Raw genomic sequence first — 25366 nt, 5'->3', positions numbered from 1 at the left:
TACAGGCGTGAGCCACTGCGCCTGGCCAAGAAGATGGATTTTTTTAGCTCAAGCAGAGAGAAAGCTAATTTTTCCCTTTTCTGTGTTTTTCTTCTATTCAAGCCCTTAAGATTGGATGATGATTGGTGAGGGAGATCTTTACGAAGTCTACTGATTCAAATGCTAATCTCTTCTGGAAAAGCCCTCACTCAAACACCAGAAATAACATTATAGCAGCTATCCAGCCATCCGGCATCCCTTAGCCCAGTCAACTGATGCAAAATTAACCATCACATGTCTGTGATATCGGTCCTCCCTCTTAGCCATTTTCAGCTTGTTGGCTTACCCTTGTGGTCACAAAAAAGGCTTCCGCAATTCTAGATATAACTTTCAGATGTAAAAATTTCCAAAAGAGGAAGGACAATTTCTTAGTATATTTAGGGAAAGCTTTCCTAGAAGTCTCCCTGATTTTCCCTTGCCTGCACTTGGCCAGAATTATATTGTAAACCAATTCCCAAGCCATTCACAGGAAGAAGGAGATGAGATTCCCGGGACTGGCTTAGTGAAAAATATGTCCATGCTTAAGAGAGTGGATTGCCCAAACAAAAGTAGTTCTTTTAGACTCTATTCATAGGCAACTTGCTGTGTCTACATGTCTATTGTATTATGGGAGAGTGAAGCTGGACACTGTGCCTTCACTAAATAGCACAGGATTCAAGTTTCATTGCAAACTTCAGTAAAAACAACAAAAAATGAAAAAGTCTCCAAACAAACAAACAACAACAAAACAAAACAAAACAAAAACCCAGCAACAATGAATGAATCTACCAATTTTTAAAATCTCAGAGAAGAAACAGTTCTGTTTTAACTACTGGAAGATCTGGACAGTCTAAGAAAAATGGGATAAGGTAATTCATTTTAGATTTTACAGGGTTGTGGTCAATATTTTCTTAATGCTGCTGTGAGTGAATTCTGGATAAAGATGCCAAGAGCCCAGAATTTCTCAGAGGAAGAGTCAACAGACAATATATTTTCCCATGACCCAATGGCTATTGCTTGTCTCCTTTAGAGCAAGCACAGTCTCTAAGGTGCTGACCATCAGGAAGTCAAGATCCCTGAAAAAATGCAATTATGACATCTGTAAACCTAAGTAGTGTCAGGTTGAGAAATGGACCTCACCCCTTATCTTATACCTATCTAACATTTAATGTGCCCTGCTCCTAAATTTTCAATATAATTTTTGATCCAATATTAGGTTGGTACAAAATTAATTGCAGGCTTACCCACAATTAATTTTGCACCAACCTAATATTGAAGTACAAGGGGAAAAATGTGGTTTTCATATATGCTATAGAACCATTTAAAGAATATTTGCAGCCAGGTGCAGTGGCTCATGCCTGTAATCTCAGCACTTTGGGAGGCCAAGGTGGTGGGATAGCTTGAGCTCAGGAGTTCAACACCAGCCTGGGCAACATAGTAACATTTTGTCTCCAGTTATAAAGAAAAAGAATTAAAAAAACAAAGAACATTTGGGGTGTCAGAGTTTATTAGTTCTTCAGCACTGCAAGATTTTTATGAATATAAAAAATCAAAACGAAGCACAAATGTGACTATCATCTCGTGGAGATACCTTCTACCTAATACTCCTCTTAGTTTTATCAGGTTATGCCTAAGGCTACCATTAGCCCAGTGATTATGGGAAAATAAAGGAGTGCAAAGATAACGTAATGTACTTTCTTCTTTCCTAATGTGATTTTCCTTGTTTAGAAGAAAGGGAAATGTAATAAGCTATAAGCAATCTGTTACATAAAAGAAGCACTTCACAGCCTTTCAATTTGTCTTCTGACTTAACAGAAAGAGAATTTCTTTAAAAAATTTGTGAGTTCACTGAGCAATTGTGGGAGGTCCAAATTCTTTAGAGGTTGGAGTTCAAGGATTATGATACTTTTTATAATCTAGGTGGTCTTCATGGGCCAGGAGCAAGAACTGGCTACAGTTGAACAACCCCTCTAGAGTTCATGCTGTGGTTCATCTACTTGTGAGTCCAAACTCCTGTCTGAGGAGCATAGTGTGACTGAGACAAAATCCATCCTCAATTTGTTATTTACAATTCTCAAGGCAAACCTCAGACAAGCTCATAAGCACATTTTTTTTTTTTTTTTTTTTTTTTGGTTTCAAGTCTCATTTGTAATCTAAATGCTATTGATTTTCCTACTCTTTGCTAAACCAGACCTTGTTTGCTTTCCTAAGTGATTTTTAGGGGAGGGGACAACTCTCAGGCACTTGGTCCTAAATCTCCCTAAAACTGAAAATTTCAACTAAACCTCTGCAGCATCCAGTCTCATAACTGTTACAAGCTTATTACTTAGATACAATTAGAGTCCCTTTTATTTTGGAAACAGAGACCACCAGAATCCATTACCCTAAGTCAGATAAATGTTGCCCAACATTTATCCAATGAGATATTATTTAATGCTGTTGATATACGGGTGACTTCACTCAATTTAAGGTGGTGGAAGTCTAATATTAGTGTCCAGACAAGAGGTCCCAAGCCACAATGTAACCATTTACTTATCTATTACTACTTACTTATTATTTTTACCCACAGCAGCTTGGGGAACTTGGGCAAATTGCTTAATGCTTGGGGGCTTTTTCTTCATCTATAAAATAAGGGAATTGCACTAAGTAATCCCAAAGTTCTCTTCTGCCTCTAAAACTGGATGATCATATGATTAAATCACCAACAATAATTGTGTCTACTAATCAAATGAGTCAAAAATTTGTTTTAAAATGATAATGGAAATTATTTAGAATAGTGGGAATAAAAGAAATACCAAAATATATCCTCAGGAACGTCTCTGTATTTGACATCCTCTGAGCCCTCAAAAACTGTAATCGCTTAAACACATATACTGTAGGCAGAAAGAACTATAAATTTTACGGGCTGCTTTACAGCTTTACTAAGTGCTTATATGTCTATTACATTGATGGACTTTTACAATAAACCTCTAGATGGTTATTATTATTCCCATTTTACAGATGAGTAAATTTGGCTCCGCTGAAATAAATCATTGACTTGGGGATTGAAGCTAGTAACTTGAAACCAGGTTTGAGATTTTGCTGTTTCAACACATTCATAAAATCAAGGTTTTTCCTTAACCTTATTGTGGTGTTAGAGACTACATATGGTCCTTTCCCTGGGCTGATTTCTAATGTTCCTCTAAACCCCTTTTGTTTGTTAAGTCATTATACAATGTGAAGGATTTGACATTTTACAATGTCATCTACCCATCAAATAATGCAAACTTGTCTCCATTTTTCAATTTTTTTGTCTCTCAATAGAGTTTTAATTTTTCTCTATGTAGGTTTTCTCCATGTAGGTTTCAATTTTTCTCCACAATATATTAATTTATATTCAAACTTTTTAAAAAGCATTGTGGGTTTTTCTTTTATAGTTTCTAATTTATTACAAATATTTGAAAACCCCATGCGTTTCATTTATTCATATCTAGTTGGTTATTTTAATTAAACATCTCTTTATTTTGTGTTTTATTTAATTTGCTTCATTATGGTTAACTTTTTTAAATTTTGTTTGGCCTTAATTTGTTCTACTCTTTAATTGAAAAACAGAGTAAAACAAATTTCTTGTCTTGCTGTAAATAATTGCATGCTCTTATTAAAAGATACAAATGCTGCAATCAAACAACAAAATAAAAGAATAAAAGCAAATTTAAATCCCACCATTCAGAAAGAGATAAGTTTGAAAAGCATTGTGGTACATTATAATATAAATTTGTTCACTTTCAAAAAAAATTTTGTAGAGACAGGTTGGTCTTGCTCTGTTGCCCAGGCTGGTGTGTAGTGGCATGATCATGGCTCATTGTGGCTTCAAACTCCTGGGCTCAAAGAAACCGCCACCTCTGCCACATCAGCTTCCCAAGCAGCTGGGACCACATGTGTGTGCCATCACACTCTACTAGGTTTTTTTTTTTTGGTAGCAATGGAGGTCACACTATGTTGTCTAGGCTGGTTCCAAACTGCTGGCCTCAAGCAATCCTCCCACTGTGAGCTCCCAAATATGCTGGGATTACAGGTGTGAGCCGCCATGCCTGGTCTTTGTCCTCTTCAAAAAAATCTCTGTTCTATAGTTTGAATGTCTCCCCGAAACATTAATGTGTTGAAAACAACCCCCAGTGCAAGTGTTAAGAGGTAAGGCCTCTCAACACAATGAGGTGATTAGGTCATGAGGGCTCTGTTCTCATGAATGGTTAATGTCTACCTTTATCTTGGGAGTTGGTTAGTTATCACAAGAATGGGCCTGTTATAAAAATGAATTCAGCCCCATCTTGCTCCTTTGTGGTCTAGTGCTCTCTTGCCCTATTCCCTCCCACTACAGGATGAGACAGAAGGCCCTCACCAGGTGTGGACCCCTTAACATTGAACTTCTCAGCCTTTAGAACTGTAAGAAATATTTTTTTTCTTTATAAATTACCCAATCTGTGGTATGCTGTATAGCAACACACAATGGACTAAGATAGGGTGCTTATGAGGTGTTTATATTTTCTTTATTTTCCTTTAATTTCTTCTCGCAAAATTGGAATAGTACAGCATATACAACTATATCTTCCTATGTTTATCATTTTTCCATGCCACTCAAATGTAATTTTAATGGCTGCATATTTTAGCATACGGATTTACCAAAACACAATAGCTATAGTGAGTTGAATGGTGACCATTAAAAAAGATATTTCTAGCTGAATCCCTGAAACCTGTGGACATTGCCTTATTTGGAAAAAGGGCCTTTAGAGATGTAATTAAATTCAGGATCATGAGAGAAGAAGATTATTGTGGGTCCTAAATCCAATAGATGTCCTTATAAAAGGCACACAGAGGAGACGAACAGAGATGAGGAGAAGGCAATGATACCACAGAGCCAGAGACTGGAATGATGTGGCCACAAGTCAAGGAATGCTGACAACCACTAGGAGATGGAAAAGGCAAAGAATGTGTTCTTCCTTAGTGCCTCCAGAGAAATGTGGCTCTGATAACACTTTGATTTAAGATGTCGGGCCTCTAGACTGTGAAGGAATACATTTCTATAGTTATAAGCCACTAAGTTTGCAGCAGTTTATTACAGCAGCCATAGGAGACTAATACAATAGGGAATCTGATATTGCTAAACATTTACATTGGTTTCAATTTTGAACATTATCAGTAACACTACGATGTATTTGTGTTTATCTCTGGTTTTACACTAGATATTTAATTACTAGCTGAAGAAAGTGAACAGTTTAAGATGATTTTCAGGGAAGTTGTAATAACTGCACTTCCAAAAGCCACATATGATGAACCCTTCCACTGTCATCTTGCCCACAACATGTATAACAATATCATTTTATATACTTGATAGGAGACAACACCTTGATATTTGAATTTGGAATATATAGTGTCATATTTGGACATAGTTTCATAAGCTTATCAAACAATTATATTTCTTTTTTGAAATTTTCTTTAAATTTGCAATTTTTCTTTTGGGTTGCTTATGCAAGAGCTCTTTATGTATTAGTGTACCTTGCCTTTAAAAATTTTACAAATTTACTTTTGCTGGTATTTCATTTGCCTTTCCATTTGATCACATTTTGTAATGCAAAAGTTTTATTTTCCTTCTTATTATTGTCAAATATTATATTTCCCCCATTATATATATAAAATTACATTTCCCCAATTTACATATATAATATTTCCTTCATTATATATATTTAATATATATTATATATAGTTCATATATATTAAGTATATATAATATATATATTTATATATATTTAATATATAATGGGGGAATATAATTTATATAAATTATATTAAAGCATAATAAGCTTTAGTTTTGGCTGAAAAAGAGAGGAGGAAGTTTATAGGTACTAGGAAGGGGTATGGCAAAGCAAATAAGCATGTTGTTGACCTTATTCCCAGCCCAATCATGAGCCCTGTGGAAGGAAGAGTTGCAGCTAACAGCTAGAAGTTCTGTTTCCATGTAGGTCTTATACACATATACTTTCCTACATGCTTCCTACATTTTATTCAAATAGGACTAATTTCCTTATGCACCACCTGCAGTAGGCAGAATTCTAAAGAAGTCTTCCCACCCCCACCCAGATTCCTGCCCCCTAGTTATTCAAACACTAATCTAGGTGCTTCTGTGAAAAAACTGCAGATGAAATGACAATTACTAGTCATCTGATTTAAAAATAGGGAGATTACCCTGGTTTATCCAGATGGACATAATGTAATCACACAAGCCCTTAAAATCGGAATGGGAGGTAAAAGAGGAAGGAGAGATTCAACGCATGAAGCGGACTGAACTCACCAACCCACCACTGCCAGAGGGAGGCCATATGAAAAGTGTGACAGTGTTATCGGAAAGGGGTCCCAATCCAGACCCCAAGAGAGGGTTCTTGGATCTCATGTAAGAAAGAATTCAAGGCGAATCCATAAAGTGAAAGCAAGTTTATCAAGAAAGTAAAGGAATAAAAGAATGCCTACTCCATAGGCAGAGCAGCAGCATGGGCCACTGGTTGCCGATTTTTATGGTTATTTCTTGATTATATGCTAAATAAGGGAGGGGCGGTTATTCATGAGTTTTCTGGCAAAGAGATGGACAGTTTCCAGAACTGGGGATTCCTTCTCTTTTTAGACCATATAGGGTAACTTCCTGATATTGCCATGGCATTTGTAAACTGTCATGGTGCTGATGGGAGTGTCACTTAGCATGCTAATGCATTATAATTAGTGTATAATGAGCAGTGAGAAGAACTAGAGATCACTTTTATCGCCATCTTGGTTTTGGTGGGTTTTGGCCAGCTTCTTTGCGACACGGCCTGTTTTATCAGCAAGGTCTTTATGACCTGTATCTTGTGTTGATCTCCTCTCTCATCCTGTGACTAGGAATGCCCTAACTTCCTGAGAATGCAGCCCAGTAGGTCTCAGGCTTATTTTACCCAGCCCCTATTCAAGATGGAGTTGCCCTGGTTCAAACAACTCTGACAAGAGGAATGTAGGCTGCCACCAAGTGTAAAAACTGGGCCCCACCAGAGTCAGTGTATTAGTCTGTTTTCATGCTGCTGATAAAGACATGCCCAAGACTGGGCAATTTACAGAAGAAAGAGGTTTAATTGAACATACAGTCTTGTGTCTGGGGAAGCCTCACAATCACGCCAAAAGGCAAGGAGCAGCAAGTCACATCTTACACAGATGGTGACAGGCAAAGAATGAGAGAGCTTGTGCAGGCGAACACCTCTGTTTAAAAACATCAGGTCTCATGAGATTTATTTACTATCAAGAGAACAGCTCGGGAAAGACTTGTCCCCATGATTCAATTACCTCCCACTGGGTCCCTCCCACAACACGTAGGAATTCAAGATGAGATTTGGGTGGGGACACAGCCAAACAATATCAGTCAGCAAGGAAAGAGCAGCCTCAGTCTTACAACTGCAAGAAACTGAATCTGGGTAACAATCTGAATGAGGCCTGAAGTGGATACTTGCCCAGATCCTCCAGAAAAGAACACACCCCTGCTGACACCTTGCCATTGGCTTTGTAAGACTGTAAGCAGAGTGCCCAGACTCTAAGCTAAGTGATGCAGCATCCAGATTTCTGACCTAACAATTGTGAGGTGATAAACAGGTATTGTTTTAAGCCACTAAATTTGTGGTAAGTTGTTATGGCAACAATAGGCATTGAATAGATCACTCTCATTTATACACCGCTTTATTATTCTCGGTGTATTTTGCTTTGTAAAGCTGTGATACCTCTGCATCTTTCCTTTGCCCCTCTACAGTCTGAGATGGAATAAGAGTGGGACACAACTCCTCCTTTTTCTTTTTTCTTCTCCTCATGATAGCAAAACCCACACCACTACCTTACTGATGCTATAGCTGCTCACACCGAGGCTTTAGTCATACATACAAAGAAAATAGCCATTCTTCAGTGCTCTTGCAGTGTTTTACTTAAACATTACTTAAACATTTCCAGAAACTGGCCTCAGGAGATTCAAATATGGAACCAAGTTGCAGACTGTCCCACATCCAAAAGATGCACTGAACAATTCATTGGCCGCCTTGCTGCCTCCAGCCAGACCACCAGGTTGCCCATTACCCAATATGACCATGGCAACCAGATATGCAAACCTGCATACCCTACCCCTAATGTCAATTCCTGCACTTTGCTTCATAAAAAAAAAAAAAGCCCTACATGCTCTTTCTGAGGAGCCAGCCAGAGAATCCTTCCATCTCTGCCATCTCTTTTGCACTCTAGCACAAGCCCCAAAATAAAGACTTGTCTGGGAAATCTTCTTGGCCTCTTGTTAGTTTCAGTTACATGGGAAGCCTAAGAGCCTGTGGTCTATGACAAATCTACTCAAATCTCACCTTCCCTTCAAGGCATCACCATTCCTATCAGTCTCATAAAGTCTTTATAAACCTGAGACCTCTCACCTCCTCCATGTCACCTGCTCCCCAGAATACTTTACACTTCTCTCAAAACACTTATTCTATTTAATGAGTAATATAGTTATTTAAGCACAAACTATTATGTCCCCTCTAAATTAAAACTTATAGAAGGCAGCCTTAATTTCTATATTAGCCAGTTTTTTCTGTGTCACAAAAAATTCCAATATCTTAGTGGCTTATAACATTCAAAGCATTTATTCTTCTGCTCTTGCTCTGCAGGTTAAGCACCAATTAACTGATCTAGTTTGAGCTCTGCTGGGCAGATGTGCTGCAGCACGCCCATCAAGCTGTGCTTGGATGCAATCTACGGGTTGGGCTTAGATGTGCTCCATGTACCTTCCTATTTGGGCAGAAAGGGAAGTACTTAGGCAACCTGCTTTACATGGCAGATCAAGAAATACAAGAGGGTACTAACCACCTAAGCACATTTTAAGCTTTTGCTTCTATCACATTCATTAACAACGTATTCACCAAACAAAGTGTCATGGCCCAGACCAAAGTGAAGGAAGGATACATTCACCCACCATGGATCATGGCAATAGGGTAGATTTATAACTCTGCTATAAGAAAGTAAAAATTGGAACCTATAATTCAATTCACCTAGGTATTCTTCATGATAATATTCTTATCCTCCCCTTATCTGATGTAAACAAAATGTTTAGCACATTGTCTTCTGTGTATTAGGTGGTTGGCATGAAATTGATTTACTATCCCTCCTTGGCCATACTACAGGAGATTTATTCCCTTCCTGGTCATTCAAACACATATTCCTTTTTATCATTCTCATAAATGCACTTGCCTATGTTCAATTTAGCAGTTGGTTCATTTATCATTTTTAAACATTACTTTCAGCATGTACTTTTTAGCTCCCTGGATAAGTCATGAATTCCTAAAGGAGAAACTGCTTCATTTACTTACTCTAAGGCTCCCACACAGTGTTTAGCTGAGGGCTGAATAAAGTAAGTGCCCAATAAATACCAGATGACTGTTATTTCCCATTAAAAATGATAAGACTTCTTCTCTGGGAATTTTCAGAATGTGTTGCCTGTCTTTCTATATGGAAAACGTCAATGGTGCTCAGCTCATTACAAACCTGAGTGCCAGCCTTAGCTACATTTTATTTAAAGAGGAATAATGGTATATAAATTCTCTCACAGAGCATTGAGAAGCTGATGTATGACATTTTCTGTCAATCTGGGCTTGTTCTATCAGGGTAACTGACACTGTTCTTGAAATACCTGTGGATAAAGTGCACATCTGTGCTGTTGGGGGAATTAAAGGAATTCCTCTTTGCTTGTAACAAGTTATTGGTGATAATCTAAAGCTACTATTTCTGTGGTTGCTGGACATGTTGAGTTTTTAGAGGAATACACGGCATGAAGAAGGCTTGGAGGCAGAAAGAGTGCTACTGCTGTCCTGGATCACATTCTATAGGACAAAACTGCAGGCAGAGAAAGCTCTTCAATATACTCTTTTAGCTGTAAGGTAATATCACCTCCTTGACTTCATTATTATTCATAGATGTGCCTCTGACAGGTTAATAAACCATTCTAAAAGACTTTGGCATTGCAAGTCATGCTATTAAGAAGAACCATGACATTAGAAATTAGACTGAACAAGTTTCTTAAGAATTTCTAGCTGGTTTTATCCCACAGCAGTTACAGAAGACTCTGAGGCATGCTCTGGCTTCATCATAAGATCAGTTGACAGCAGAGCCATTGGTAAAAATAATCACTTTGGTGTGTATACAAAAAACAAATGACTCTCTGTGAACCAGAGGAGCAGAATCACATGGGCTTAATGCTCTCAATGATACTTAAATGCCTTGTGCTCAAACTAAGTAGACCCTAACACTATAACATCATTATGCAGTCCTGCAGCTACTACAGAAACAGAGAGAGAGAGAGAGAGAGAGAGACTTTTAATGAATGACTGCCTGTCTACCAAAGTAATGGCTTCAACAAGGTTGAAATTCCATAGCATCATTATTTTTGGAGATTCTAGAAATCATGCTAGAAAGTGTACAGAACCGAAATTGCCTTTGCAAAATTATGACAATAAAAGAAATCTGACATACTCGACTCCATTTTCCTTCTAACCTCTAAGCTGTCCTTGGTCATTCCTGGGTGTAGAACAAGCTAACTTTGAGAGAAGAAATTTAGTTTATAGTTTAACCCTTAATGCAATGATGATAACAGCCTTCCCCAAAACTAAACTTCCTTTATAAAACCCATGAAAGGCCACAGGTTAGAATTATGAGAGGGGCCTGAATTCTGCTAAGATGTAGGCATAAACGATAGCCAGCTATTGTTCTGCAGGTCACAAAATTTGTAACTTTCCCAATTATTCCTGTAGATAACATCATTATTTTAAAACCTAAGATTGGCCTTTTGAGATGTTTTTTTAGACTTCTGCATTTCTGAAGATCAGTTGACTCTACTCTGGCTGCAACTCCTGACTCAACATGTCCTGTGGCCTCCATCCAGAGGCAGAAGCAGTGCACGAGGACCATTTTCCACACTCCCTATTTCATTCCCAACCAATCAACATTTCCCACTCCCTAGTCCCCTGCCCATCAAACTATCCTTGAAAAACCCTAACCCCTGTGCCTTTGTGGGCACTGGTTTAAGTGGTAACTCCATCAACCACATGGCCAGACTTGCATCAGTTAAACTCTTTACTACAAAGCCACAATCTCAGTGAATTGATTTTGTCTATGTAGTGGGCAGGAAGAACCCATCAGGTGATTACAGGACTTTATATCACAAATATTCCATTTAAGTCATGGCAATACACTGACTTTGGGCAAATCAGTTTATCTTTTGGGGCCTTCATTGTCTCACCTATAAAATGTAAAATAATTTTACCTACTCTCTTTATTTCCTAAGGTTGTTGTAAGGGTTGCAAGGTATCATATTTTGAAATGGTCCTGTAATTTAGAAATAATCATATAGAAAGAGACTGATGGTTAATATGTTGCATTTTATAGCAGAGGCAACAGGGGTTCAGAGAGCCTGAGTCTCCCAAAGCGATGAGTTAATTATTACCTGTCAGTACTTATGGGATAATGAACATAACAATAGCAATAAACATAGCTAGTACTTACTGAGAATTTACTGTGTGATAACCACTCTTTCAAGCATTCTGTGTGTTAATATACGTAGTCCTTTCTGAAACAAACTGTGGAGCAGCTACTCTTATTATCCACATTTTTCAGGTGAGCCATATCAGAGAGAGATTTAAGTAACTTGTCTGAGGTTATACAATTAGCAAATGGTAGAGCCAGTATTTCAACCCGGGAGTCTAGGTTCAGAGTCTATATTTACAGAACAAGTTACAGTCATATGTATGTTTTTTGCAGATATGAAAGATCTGTTTCAATCAATTCCCAACAGTTAATTGAGCCTCAGTGATGAACATTAGGGTAATACTTGCCGCTTTCTAAAAACCTCATATGTAATCATTTTCTAATCTTGGGGAAGTTGTTCTTTCTTGTCTAGGTCTTTGCATGGAGATTTGGTGATGGTGTTGGTGTTTTACTTTGTTTTATTCTATTTCCTTTATGGTTCTGTCCACCAATTTGTTGTGTATTATATCTGAACCCCTTGATCTGTGAATCGGCCCAGCTAAACTCTTATGTCTTGTGCCATAATACACTTTACAAATGAAATCTCACCCCATGGCTTACATTTCAGTCCTGACTTTAAGTGAACTACCAGGCTAAACTCAGTAACAGTTCTAGCAACTGCCCTCATTAAAAATATGTATGGGATTTCTATAAGCAAGTCTTGATAATCCACCCTCGGTGAAAATCATTGTTAGTCTTTTAAAAATGAAAAACTCTGTCTCTCTTTCTGTCTCCTTTTCTCTTTCCCTCTCTTTCTCTCTCTCACACACAAATATACGTACTCAAGCAGAAAAAATGTCTAAAGTGTCTTGCTTTTTGATTTAAAAAAAAAAAAAATGGGCTTTGTCCTACAGACCAAAATCTAGCTTAGTCATTAAACATTTAAAATATCATATTCTTGGTATTGAATGAAAAGCTCCCAAAATTTAGTTCATGATAGTTCATTGCCAAAATAAAGAAGCGAAAATGCAAAGCCAGAGTAAAATCGTTCTGCACAGTTGCTTAAAAGCTGAAGATTGTCTGGGGATCACTAGGATTTAGTGTCTGTTTTATCCACACACATGGATTACACATGGATTACAAAAAGTCAACTGCATAGTAATTAATTCCTCTGATACTGTATAGTTAGGGTTGATAGGTAGACACGAGCAGTGTGGGAGAGGATTTCCCCCACCAGAAATGTCAGGCAACCATCAGGTGATGGTCAGGCGGTTGTTAAATTGTCTCTCTAAAATAACTGGTTGCAGCCAGTGCCAGGGAAAAGTAGTCTCCCAATAGATAGAAAACACCTGAAGCTGGTGATCAGCAGCTTCCCAATAAGATCTCAGGATTTGGGCAACTGGGCTCAAGCACGCACACTAAGAGGCAAAATGGTGGAGTTTAACTGGTATATGCCCTTCCTCTAGGAACACTTGACTGGTAAGGGAAAAACACCTCAAATGAGTATGCACACAACTTCAATAAACACACTGTGAATGGGACCCGTCCCAAGTTTGGTTAACAAGCATTTTGTTGAAACTGATCAGTGGGAACAATTGGTTCAGCTAATTATTCATGAGAGTAAAAAAAAAAAAAAAAAAAAAAAAGAAAAGAAAAGAAAAAAGAAAAAGCAATTTGTAGGGTCTGTAAAAGGTCAGTGTGGCGATTCCTCAGGGATCTAGAACTAGAAATACCATTTGACCCAGCCATCCCATTACTGGGTATATACCCAAAGGACTATAAATTGTGCTGCTATAAAGACACATGCACATGTACGTTTATTGCGGCACTATTCACAATAGCAAAGAGTTGGGACCAACCCAAATGTCCAACAACGATAGACTGGATTAAGAAAATGTGGCACATATAGACCATGGAATACTATGCAGCCATAAAAAATGATGAGTTCATATCCTTTGTAGGGACATGGATGAAACTGGAAAACATCATTCTCAGTAAACTATCGCAAGGACAAAAAAACCAAACACCACATGTTCTCACTCATAGGTGGGAATTGAACAATGAGAACTCATGGACACAGGAAGGGCAACATCACACTCCGGGGACTGTGGGTGGGGGGAGCGGGGAGGGACAGCATTAGGAGATATACCTAATGCTAAATGACGAGTTAATGGGTGCAGCAAAACAACATGGCACATGGATACATATGTAACAAACCTGCACATTGTGCACATGTACCCTAAAACCTAAAGTATAATAAAAAAAAAAGGTCTTGCCATAGGTAAACAAGGGGGGTGTCCATGAATCATATTTAAGTCATATAGTGAAGGGTAGTTCCTTGAAGCTGTTTCCCAGAACACAAAAGATTTAGAGTATTTCTTAAACATTGTGGTTTTCAGGATCCCAGGGTTTCAGTAAAGTTTAACATTGACCATTTCTATTGCTGGCAACAAAAGAATATGAAATAATGTACCACCTCAATCCCCAAATGGTATGATCTGAAGCTGCTTTTAACATCGTATGTCATCTGATGCATGATGCGAATAAAAGAAGAAAGAGAGGAGGAAGGGAGAGAGGAAGGAAGGAAAGGAAAGGAAAGGAGAAAGACAAGAAGCAAAACCTATCCATATGATGGGAACTGGAAAGAATAGCAAGTCCACCCAAAACTCATACAAGAAAAGGGCATACTGCTCATAACCTAAAAACATGCAAACCTGGGTCAAACAGGGTCACAAATGACTGCTCAACATGTTTTATCCTCCCTGTGAAATCTTTGGAGATGTTTTCCCACCTTCCTACTGTATCACAGAGAAAGCCACCAAAGTCTGCCTTGCACACTAAATCTGGTGCAAGAACTGCATACACATGATGTAATGCATTGTCTCAAATGCCTCATCCTCCAAAATAAGAAAAGAAAAACTATGAAATGTGAGATACATTAATAATACAAAGAACTTTTCTCTTTATATTTTCTAGTCTTTGCTGTGAAGATTTTCAGTTATTGTAAATTTCTCAGCATCATTTCAAATGTGAGTGCATGCTAGATAAATAACCTCAAAGAATTCCTGATGGGCACACTGCATAATAATCCATAATCACTCCAGGAACAAAATAAAGCCCACTTAAAATATCCTCTTATTTGAAGTAAAATGCATCACAGTACAACATATTCATTGCAAAAGACAAGAATATGCAAATCTCCTCCCCACCCCTTTGATCATCATGGTCGATGTCCTTATTACAGCAATTGGTCAGCAAAGAGAAAACTTGGTAGTAATACTCAAAGAACCAACATAAGGTTAATATTGTTTTTTAACAGAAAGGAAAATAATGATACTTGACTTGAAATGCCTATAAGTTCCTCATTAGGATCTCAAAACCACGTTATAAGTTGTCGTTTTTCTCCTAGGACATGATTCGATTGTTTCTGGCTTGTAACTGATCATCACCTCTTTATGCCTATTTTATGGAGTCCCTTCATGAACAGCAATCTGCTTCTCTTAATAGCACCTTCTTTATGGAGCACATCATTTTCATTTACCTGCTCTTGGACTGTGTGTTAAATCCAACTAAATCAATTTTAACAAGCCCCTTCTTCAATTGTGAAGAGGCAATTAGCACCCAGTGATGTCACCCAAATTCCCGTAATTATGAAGCAAATGTCTTCCATCTTTCTTCATAGTTTTAAAATTCTGACAACATGGCATTTTTACTGATCCATTCGCGAATAGAATTTAATTTGTCTTTTTTTAAAACAGTCCCATTTCCCCTAAGTTGTCTGAGTTATGTAAGAAAAGAAAATATCCTGACACCAAGAGAAGTATCTATGAAATACCTTAGTTTTTATGATGCTCCTGCCTCAGGGGAATTCTCTATTAAGAAAGGGGTTGATTCTAGGAGAATATGGTGTCTAGTTGACAGAAATTTTCTGCTCCTTCTCTCATATTCTACCCTGATCTGTCTGCCTAAGTGTAAAATCTTCTCACTAGTTTCTTTTTAGCTTTCTGGTTCTTTAATTCTGGTCTCATTACATTATGCTAATCCTCATCTTGCTGAATTTGTTGCCTATTAGACCACATGCTGAAATAATCAAAATCCCTCTGTGTTACAGAGTCACGATCTTTTTATCTCTCTCTTGGCTGAATGCCTCCTAGATCATTTCAGGATGCAGATCTTTCCAGTGACTAGAAGTCTCTCTTCCCATCCCAGCCTCTTCTATATCAAATACCATAAGAATGGCAGTGAGCTGCCTTTGATTATTTAAAAGAGAGCTGTTCTCAAAGTTCCCTTTATTTCGAAGAGAAGACAAAGTTGGTTTCAGTTTGGAAATGGATTTAAAGTTGTCTCAATTTTGTGTCCAGGGAAGATGGCCTATGTTATAAAAGCAGATCCATATGTTTGTATGTATGGTAATTTCACTGGAAACTTCCTTTTTTTTAAATCATAGATAAATGACAACATGCCATGGCTTTCTTTCTATGTTTATTTTTATTTTCTTTTTTCTTTCTTTCTTTCTTCTTTCTTTCTTTCTTTTTTAAATTGAACCAGCATCTCACTCTGTTGCCCAGGCTGGAGTACATGGGCACAATCTTGGCTCACTGCAACCTCTGCCTCCCAGATTCAAGCGATTCTCCTGCCTCAGCCTCCCCAGTAGCTGGGATTACAGGCATGTGCCACCACACTCAGCTAATTTTTATATTTTTAGTAGAGACGAGGTTTCACCATGTTGGCCAGGCTGGTCTTGAACTCCTGACCTCAGGTGATCCACCCATCTTGGCCTCCCAAAGTGCTGGGATTACAGGTGTGAGCCAACATGTCCAGCCTCTATTTTTAGCAGGAGGAATGAAAGCTATCCTTTCTTTTCTTTGAAAAGCAATACTAAAAATATTTCAAATGCTTTGACGCTTAGAAGAAAAGTAGAGAAAATGGCATTGCACATTTAAACATTATTAAACATTGAACACTTATTATCATGTATACGCTGCAAGATGGAGGGAGGAGTAAAAAAAAGAGTAAGATGACTTAACACTGTCCTATCTTCAATGGCACTAATTATCTCATGGGAGAAAAAGAGAAAAACTTAAGAAACAGCATAGAGGTCCTTTTGAAATGCCTAAGAATTTTTAGAAATTCTTTGGTTAAGTAATGAAAGGCAAGGGCAGCTAGCGTGAGAACAATCTCCCGAGCAATATTGTTTTGTGTGTTTGCTAGGCTCCCAAGCCTGAAATTATCTTCCCTCTATACCACCTGAATGTGTTCACTTATCCTCAAACCATCTGAAATCACATTAATTAACAAATTGTGTTAAATTAAAATGGTTCTTAAAAAATGAAAGTGCTACTCGGAGTGTTATCATTCTGTCAGTAGCTCTGAATCTTGTGTGAATTATTCAGTTTCCATTTATTTTATGAATAGATAATTCCAGAAGTACCAAGGAGATGGGACAGGGAAGGAGGGTGTACTCTTGGGGCACGAGACGTGGTTGGGTGGAAGATAGGCAAGAATGGGCCATCACAGTGGGAGGTTTAGGAACATATAAAAGCCTAGATGACAAGTAGAAGGTAAGAGAAGTAGAGAGACAAAAGAGGATCCCAAAATAAATCTTCTTCTTCAGTTTGCCTAGAGTCAGCCATCTCCTCTGGAATGGCGAAGAAATGGTGCTACCTTCTATTTAGATCCTCACCCCTTCTTGTTCTTTTTCTTTTCACCTTCTCTTTCACTTTCACTTCATCTTCTCCTCTTATTCTTTCTCTTCTCTCCATCTTTTGATTCTGTGATTCAAAAATTCAACCACGACACTAGTATTATATATATTCAGTTGCATTACATGTTAAATCAGTTTGGGGATCCTGGTCTGAATTATCATTCTAAAAGAAATATGTTAAGAATTTGCAACAACCAAGTTACACCACATTTTGGAACAAAAACAGCGTGTAAATCAGGTCCAGAATACCATCGGCATGCTAAGGCATGGATTACACAGCTTCTGGTTATACTGATCCTTACTAATTTCCCAAGCATAGCCAACTCTGGATGGCATGGGCCTGCTTCCAGCTCAGATTCGTGACAAACATGCTGGGAAATGATAGAAACACAGAAGATAAAACACATTTTTTTCCCTTTCCCCAAAATTAATTTTTTTTTTTTTTTTTTTGAGAAAGGTTCCGCTCTGTCACTCAGGCTGGAGTGCAATGATACCATCTCGGCTCACTGCAGCTTCAACCTCCTGGGCTCAAGGGATCTTGCCACCTCAGCCTCCTGAGTAGCTGGGACTACAGGTGTGTGCCACCATGCCCAGCTAATTTTTAAATTTTTTATAGAGATGGGGGTCTTACTATGTTGCCCAGGTTGGTCTTGAACCCCTGGACTCAAGCAATTCTTCCATGTTGGCCTCGCAAAGTGCTGGGATTACAGCCTGAGCTACTGCACCCAGCCTGCCACAGCTTTGACTGTGCTTCTGTTGGTTATATCCATTCAGAAATAATCACGTTAGTATCACTGTATCATAAATGCTTCCTTGCTTTCATTTTATTGAATATTTTTGGAATCCATCCAAAATACTTTCTATTCTTGATCACTTCATTAAAATCACAAAAGAATATGTCCAGGGTTTAAATGTTGTGTCCTGATATTTTTCTGTATGAATCTTATATCCCCATAGTCTGACCAGAGTTGATAGAAATAGATCTTTCCCTTACAGGGAAGGAAATTTTAGTGGAATAGGTCTTTCTTTCCGAATGTAACATTTTCACATGGTGTTTGTCAATTCATGGATGTATAGCTATTCTTGAGTTTGCCATGCGATGTTGGTTAAATTATAACTGAAGTCTATTCTCTAGTTTACCAAAGGTCAAAGCCTATTTCACTTAAGCCATGCTTGTATTCATTATATACGGCAAGGTATAAAAAGCCAAAAATTCCAGAGTCCAGAAATGTTCTATACTTCTATATACTCATGGATTGATAGATAATTATGGGTGTGGTTCCCTTTGGTAGAGCTACCATCTCCATTACAGATCCACCATTAGGCCAAATTCCGATATCCGTAGCATGTTTTCTCTCATCCTCATTCAGTCTTTCCTACTGCCATTGTGTTTCTATCTACAATTGCAGAGAAAGTCCATCTAAATTCATGATTTCATTTGGGTCACTTATAATTGCCTATTTTGATTCCCATGAGAACCTGACATTAACTGATTAAACAGTAGACAAAAGGTGGCATTACTCAAGAAGAGGCCTTAAAACACACACAAAAAATACAACTATGTCTGCAATTCAGTAAATATAGTCAATATGGTAAATTTTAGTGTTGAATTAACATATGAAACAAAATAAATGCACCACCATATAAGAATAAAATCAGTCCTCCAGAGAGCTAGCAGATGGTTAAGCTTGGATTTAGAGGTCTTAGAATTGTCTTGTTACTTCTTTTTTTTTTTTCTTTTTTTTGAGACAGAGTCTCGCTGTCGCCCCGGCTGGAGTGCAGTGGCGCGATCTCGGCTCACTGCAGTCTCCGCCCCCCAGGGTTCACGCCATTCTCCTGCCTCAGCCTCCCGAGTAGCTGGGACTACAGGCGCCCGCCATCTCGCCCGGCTAATTTTTTGTATTTTTAGTAGAGACGGGGTTTCACTGTGTTAGCCAGGATGGTCTCGATCTCTTGACCTTGTGATCCGCCCGCCTCGGCCTCCCAAAGTGCTGGGATTACAGGCGTGAGCCACCGCGCCCGGCGTCTTGTTACTTCTATGACCCTCATGATACCCTCTTACCTTCTCATCTAGGTGTGTAACATGCATCCCACCCATAACATGTGCTTGCAAATAATGCTTTAGAGAGTAACATGAACTTAGACAAGCCTATGGACTATCTGAATTCAGAATCTGCTTTTACCTGTGGCTACAGAGGTCTATTTACCTCCAATCTCTGGCAGTCTACTAGACTTAACTGATCCCATAAAGCTGTACCAAAATTCTTTCAACTCTTCAAAGGAAAAAAAAAAAAAGCCTTCTGTTTTTGGAGTTCTACCTCTGGCAGGTTCTTCCTACTTCTCTCTCACGAATTCAGGGCACAGTAAATGTCTCTCACCAGGCTAGCTCAGCTTCTATGATGTACTCTCATAGTATGCTAGTATGCTCTTTGTTTCTCTGGTAACATCCACACACACTGTAATAAACTCAGTTTGTGTAACAGTACAATAGTTTAGAGATGAGATGATACAAGGTTGGCATCTAGAATGAAACAACTTCCCTCAGAGGTCCTCTGAATTCCCTGGGAGTGGCAGCCTGTCAAGCAGCACTGTTTTGGTACATTCTGTGGCCACTGCGAAGTTCCCCAAACATTCTGTAACAAAGGCTATAAAGATGGTCCTTGATTGGCAGGTGTCGCTGGAGAACTTTGCAAAAGAATTTTATGCAAAATTGGAGTTGAGTTCCAGGGTAGACTGGGTACACTAAGGGACCTCAGCCTCACTGGTTAGAAACAATGGAAAACCCCACGTGGAAAGTCGCTGGTTTAACAGCACTGAGGCAGGTTGGATCCCAGGGCCACAAGAGGAAAGTGATTAAAATAAGGTAGGAGACAGTGTCTCACCATTTCCTTACTCAGACTCTATTTGTATCACCTAAAATTCCTCAGATATACACTTCCTGGTGAAGTGACTCATTCCTTCTCATGACTGTTTCATGCAGAACACATACTATCTTAGGTAAAGGTAGTAAATATATTTTTAGGTATGTCACAAAGGGCTGCCACTTTTGCCCTCTGTCACATCTGGTACCATCTCCTAGGTACCAAATTAATTGTTTTTGTTCTCATCTTTTAGGAATTTGCTGGCCACTAAATAATCATGCCAACCAGACTGTTTTCGACTGGAGACTTAGGGAAACACTGTGCCAGGAGGAAACAGTCCCAAACTCCTTTCGCTGTAATTTCAATCTTGTTCTTGTTTTATGTGGCTTTCCCTTGATTGTTAGATACTCATATTTCTGGTAGGATCTTTTTCTTCTTCCTTTCTTCTCTACTGCTATTCCAAGGACTTAAATTTCCAGTCAAGTACCTCCTAACCCCACATTTCTTTATAGATTAATCTTACAGTATAATCACACATTTTTTAAGGAAGCCTTTCTACTGAATTATAACTCATATTTGTTGAACTTTTACTATAGACTTGGCACCATTTTAAGCACTTTACATGTATTCAGTCTTTTGATCTGTATAGTAACTCTGTGGAGAAAGGTACTCTGCATGCTCTATAAATGAAGCAACTGAGACACAAACACAGCTAGTAAATGACAGACTGGGATTCAAAGCCACAGAGTCTAGTTTCAGAGCCCAAATTCTCAGCTACCTCATTTTGATACAATTCAAGTATCATCAATGGGGTTAAATATATGCCAGCCCCATCACAAAATACAGCAAAATAATAGCAAGCACTTCATACATAGCTAAGATCCAGGTTAAAAATTTGCGTTGAAATCACTAAATTAGCAATTTAAACTTCTGAAACATAAATTGGATTGTAATAGATATCAATGGGAAGTCTTTGTTTAATCTGGGAAAATAATTATAGTCACCAATGGTATGGCACCTGCTATAAATAGGAAAAAGCAGTGGCACAGATCTATTGATGACTGGTACTATCGTATCTACTTTGGGAGATATGGATTTAATCTTGGATCCAAAGCTGACTTTTAAAGGTCTGACCTTTAAAAATCTACTTTCCTAAGGCTCCATTTCCTCATATAAAAATGGTGCTGGGAAAAAACATTTCGCTAGATGTCTACTACATGACAAGCTCTCTGCTGATAATGTGGATGCATTACTTCATTTCATAGTCTGATAGGTGTTTAGCATCATCTCCAATATATAGGTTGAGAACCTGAAGGTCAAAGAAGTTAAATAACCTGACCAAAGACAATGGCTATTCAGTGACACAGCTAGAATTTGAATCTAGTTCTACTTGACTTTAATATCTCTCAAATTTCAGCTGCACCACACCAGCTTATAGAGATAATATACTTGCTTGTAGAGATAATATGCTAGGACAGAATTTTGAGTTTTGAATGCAGAAATGTATAAGAAAAATAACTAATGTTATGACATACCTGGTAAGCTTCGATGTTAAATTAGCAGGGAGACAAACTTGACTTTACAAAAGGTTTCCAAATTTTATATATTGGTTCTCTAAAGCAGAGATATGGTATCATAATCAGCTAAAAAATATTATGAGTCACATTAAACAGCTTTCAGGATATCTCAACATCAGAAGAATTGATATGTTATTTTAATTGCGGGGTTCTATGCCAACTATATAATTTACCTAATACCTAATAAAGCCTACATGTCCAGCTCTATAGAAGATACTGTCAGGCCCTACAACATGTCACCCAACTCTTTTCTATTTCAGTGTACACGGACTAGAATTTCAACTGCTGGCACATGGATACATTTGCCATTCATGTCTGTCTCGGGACTCCAGAGCCTCTCTGCCTCTCTTCCCTGTAGCATGAAGTATCAGGGAATTAATGCCCATTAAGAGCAGCCCCCAAATAATGACTGAAGACTATTGGTGTATATATGGCTCAATTGCATCACCTCTCCATTGGTATAACTCTGGGTCCATGTTCCACACTATTTTTTAGAGTTCTCCAGCTAAACTCACAACGAGTCACCCTAGTTGTTTACCATGGAAAGTAGCTTATTAAGCTACACATTCTTTATTTACCTCCTACCCTTTTCCATCTCCCTTCCCTGATTTCTCTACTAATCTATTTGCAACCAAATATTTGTCTCAGAATCTGCCTCTGTGGGATGGTAAAATAAGACAGATTACTTCAGACGATCACATTGGTGGAATTCGTGGACACCAAATAAAAACTCCTCTCTCCCTGCCGAGTTCTGTATTAATTAAAAGTTGTTGTAAGGGAATAAACCAAGTAGAGACCAGAAATATCTTTATTGCTCATTAATCTGTTGAGTATTTCTGGGCAAATGACCCTAACAATGACCTTCATAACCATGCAATAGCACCCTCAGTATCAGGTATCCCTGGACAGGGTATCCCCTGCCCCTTCCAGGTGAGAGGCAGCCCCCCTTAGGAAATACGGCAGAGAGAGTAGAAGCAAATCATAAGTCTTTGAGTATATTACCCTGAGAGAAGGAAGAGAAGAGATCTCTCCATCTCTCCGGGACAGAGTAAAAATGCAAAGAGAAATGATAAATACTGTACTAGTTGGTATTAATCCACATGAAAAGAAACATCAAGAGTAGAGAAATCATGCTTCTAATATGTATTCAAAAAATTTGAGTCCATTAATATGTAAGACAATACTTTGAACTTTGATGCTGATTTCTTTTTTTAAAAAAAGCTAGATTAGAACTTTTTAAATTATTATTATTATTATTATTAATTATTGAGATGGAATCTCACCCTGTCGCCTAGGCTGGAGTGCAGTGGTGCAATCTTGGCTCACTGCAACCTCCACCTCCAGAGTTCAAGTGATTTTCCTGCCTCAGCCTCCCAAGTAGCTGGGATTACAGATGTCTGCCATCATGCCTGGCTAATTATTATATTATTGTTATTATTATTTTTAGTAGAGATGGGGTTTCACCATGTTGGACAGGCTGGTCTCGAACTCCTGAACTCAGTGATCCACCCACCTTGGCCTCCCAAAGTGCTGGGATTACAAGTATGAGCCACCACGCTCAGCCTAGATTAGAACTTTTAATCTAATGTCATTCATAAGGAGCAACTAGTTTTAAGTACAACTTTTTTATCATTAAACATTCCTGCATTTCATTAACATCACTGAGAAAATGACTAAGAACAAAGGAAGACTGTTTGTACTGTTACCTAGCCTCTTGTCAGCCTTAGATTCTACAGATAATAGCTAGACCAAGTTTTATAATCTTAGTACAAATCCTAAATTAGTAATGTGTCTCAAATTCTTCCTATTAAAAGAAATTGTCAAAGTCAGAAATGGGCAAAACATCACATTTACAGGTTACATTACAAAATATTTCTCTATATCATATTAGATATAGATTATCATTATTATCATATTTTTAAAAATTGAAATTACATCATTTAAAAGCCTTAGCAAATAAAAATTAAGAATAATAATGATTTATAACTTTACAATTACAAAGTTAGGAAATTTCAAGGTGTTTTAAGATATTGGACTCAGGTAAATTATAGTGAAACAGATGACCTTAATACTATATTATAACAAAAAAACATTATATTTAGTAGGCATTCTCTAAAAAATCAATGACCAATCATAAAACAAATTTAATTTTATTTCTTTTTACTATTGGGAATCTAATAGTGATCCAAGTCATGCTAATAGGCACCATACATTTTGGAAGTCTCAACATTTCTATTGCAGATTAAACAGCTCTCCTTGTATATTACACAACTTGCCTCTGCCCACTGGCAAACTCTTACAGGCTATTTTGACCTAACTCATTTACCAATTGCCCCCTGAACTCCACACCAGCCACCGAAGTCTGTTGAACTATAGTCATCATTGTATTTAACAAACTCTATTATGTTCCTCTACCATATTTTCAGGTTTCTGATGACAGATGCTGTGTGTTATGCCTCACCTGTCCCAAGCACCCTGCTCAGAGCCAGACAAGTAATAGACAATCTGTAAATTTTTTCAATGACCATTTGACATGAGACATCTATATAGTTCAGACTATGAGTTTGAAACACGTACCATTAATATTGTCATATAAGAATTATCTTTCCTATATTAAGCAGCACAAAAATCTGGAGTCTCAACTAAATAATTTATCCAGGAAAGTGTAAACTTAATCCCTTTGACTCTCTTATTACTTTATTTAATCAATAAAGACTAGAAGAGAATATATGAATAAAAATTAAACTTATTCCACCTATACATGTAAAACTCGAAAGCATGAATATCTCTCTTTAATCAAAATGGAAGGATAGAGGGCACCTGAGACACTCATCAGATATGTGTATCACAAATTGCCTGTGATATTTCCTTGCCTAACATTTAACCCAGCGCTTAGGGAAATAACATCCATTATTAGGTCTTCTATTTCTCCACTGAGTTATGATACAATGCTTTAAGATAATCACTCTATTATTTAAATATTATTCATATGTCTTGGGAGAGATATAGGCAAAGAAATTGTTACCTATTGATCTTTACATGGGAATTAATACAATAGTAAATCCCAAAGTATAAGACATTATTAATTTGAAGCACCACTAGTACAGAATTTGTAACATCTATGATAAGAAGTTGATTTGTAGCTTTTAACAAACCATATATAATCACACATAGGTACACATACACAAACACACAAGCAAAAGGATAATTTATGTCAAAATTATAGAATTAGAATTAGGTTATGCTAGGCCAAATCAATTCCTTTAGAATTTTTTAAAACCTGATTTTTTTTTTCTAACAATACAAATAAAACATATCTGTGATAGAAAATTGGGAAATGTAAGAGATGTCACCCGTATTTACCTTCAGGCAGATTTGACTATTGATACTTTAGTTTATGTCACTGGTGTATATACTGAGCTTGAATCTTTTAAGTTATTTCAGATTTCCTAATAGATTTTCTTTACTTTTATTTCTTGTATTTCACACTTTACATTTATTAAGCAAGCAATGATGTAATTGCTCTGAAGAGCTTTGGAAGTATGAGGTAAGATATGGCATTTCAATATAGTTGACTGTACATGATTTTTTAAAACTCATAAAATGGTGTTAAGTTAGCAAGAAAGGATATTATTAATTAACACAGGTAGTAAAGTCAATCATCTATTGAGAGA

This window comes from Hylobates moloch, unplaced genomic scaffold (assembly GCF_009828535.3).
Source record: "Hylobates moloch isolate HMO894 unplaced genomic scaffold, HMol_V3 SCAFFOLD_3, whole genome shotgun sequence".
NCBI lineage: Eukaryota > Metazoa > Chordata > Mammalia > Primates > Hylobatidae > Hylobates > Hylobates moloch.
Note: the sequence above shows the minus strand (reverse complement) of the source record.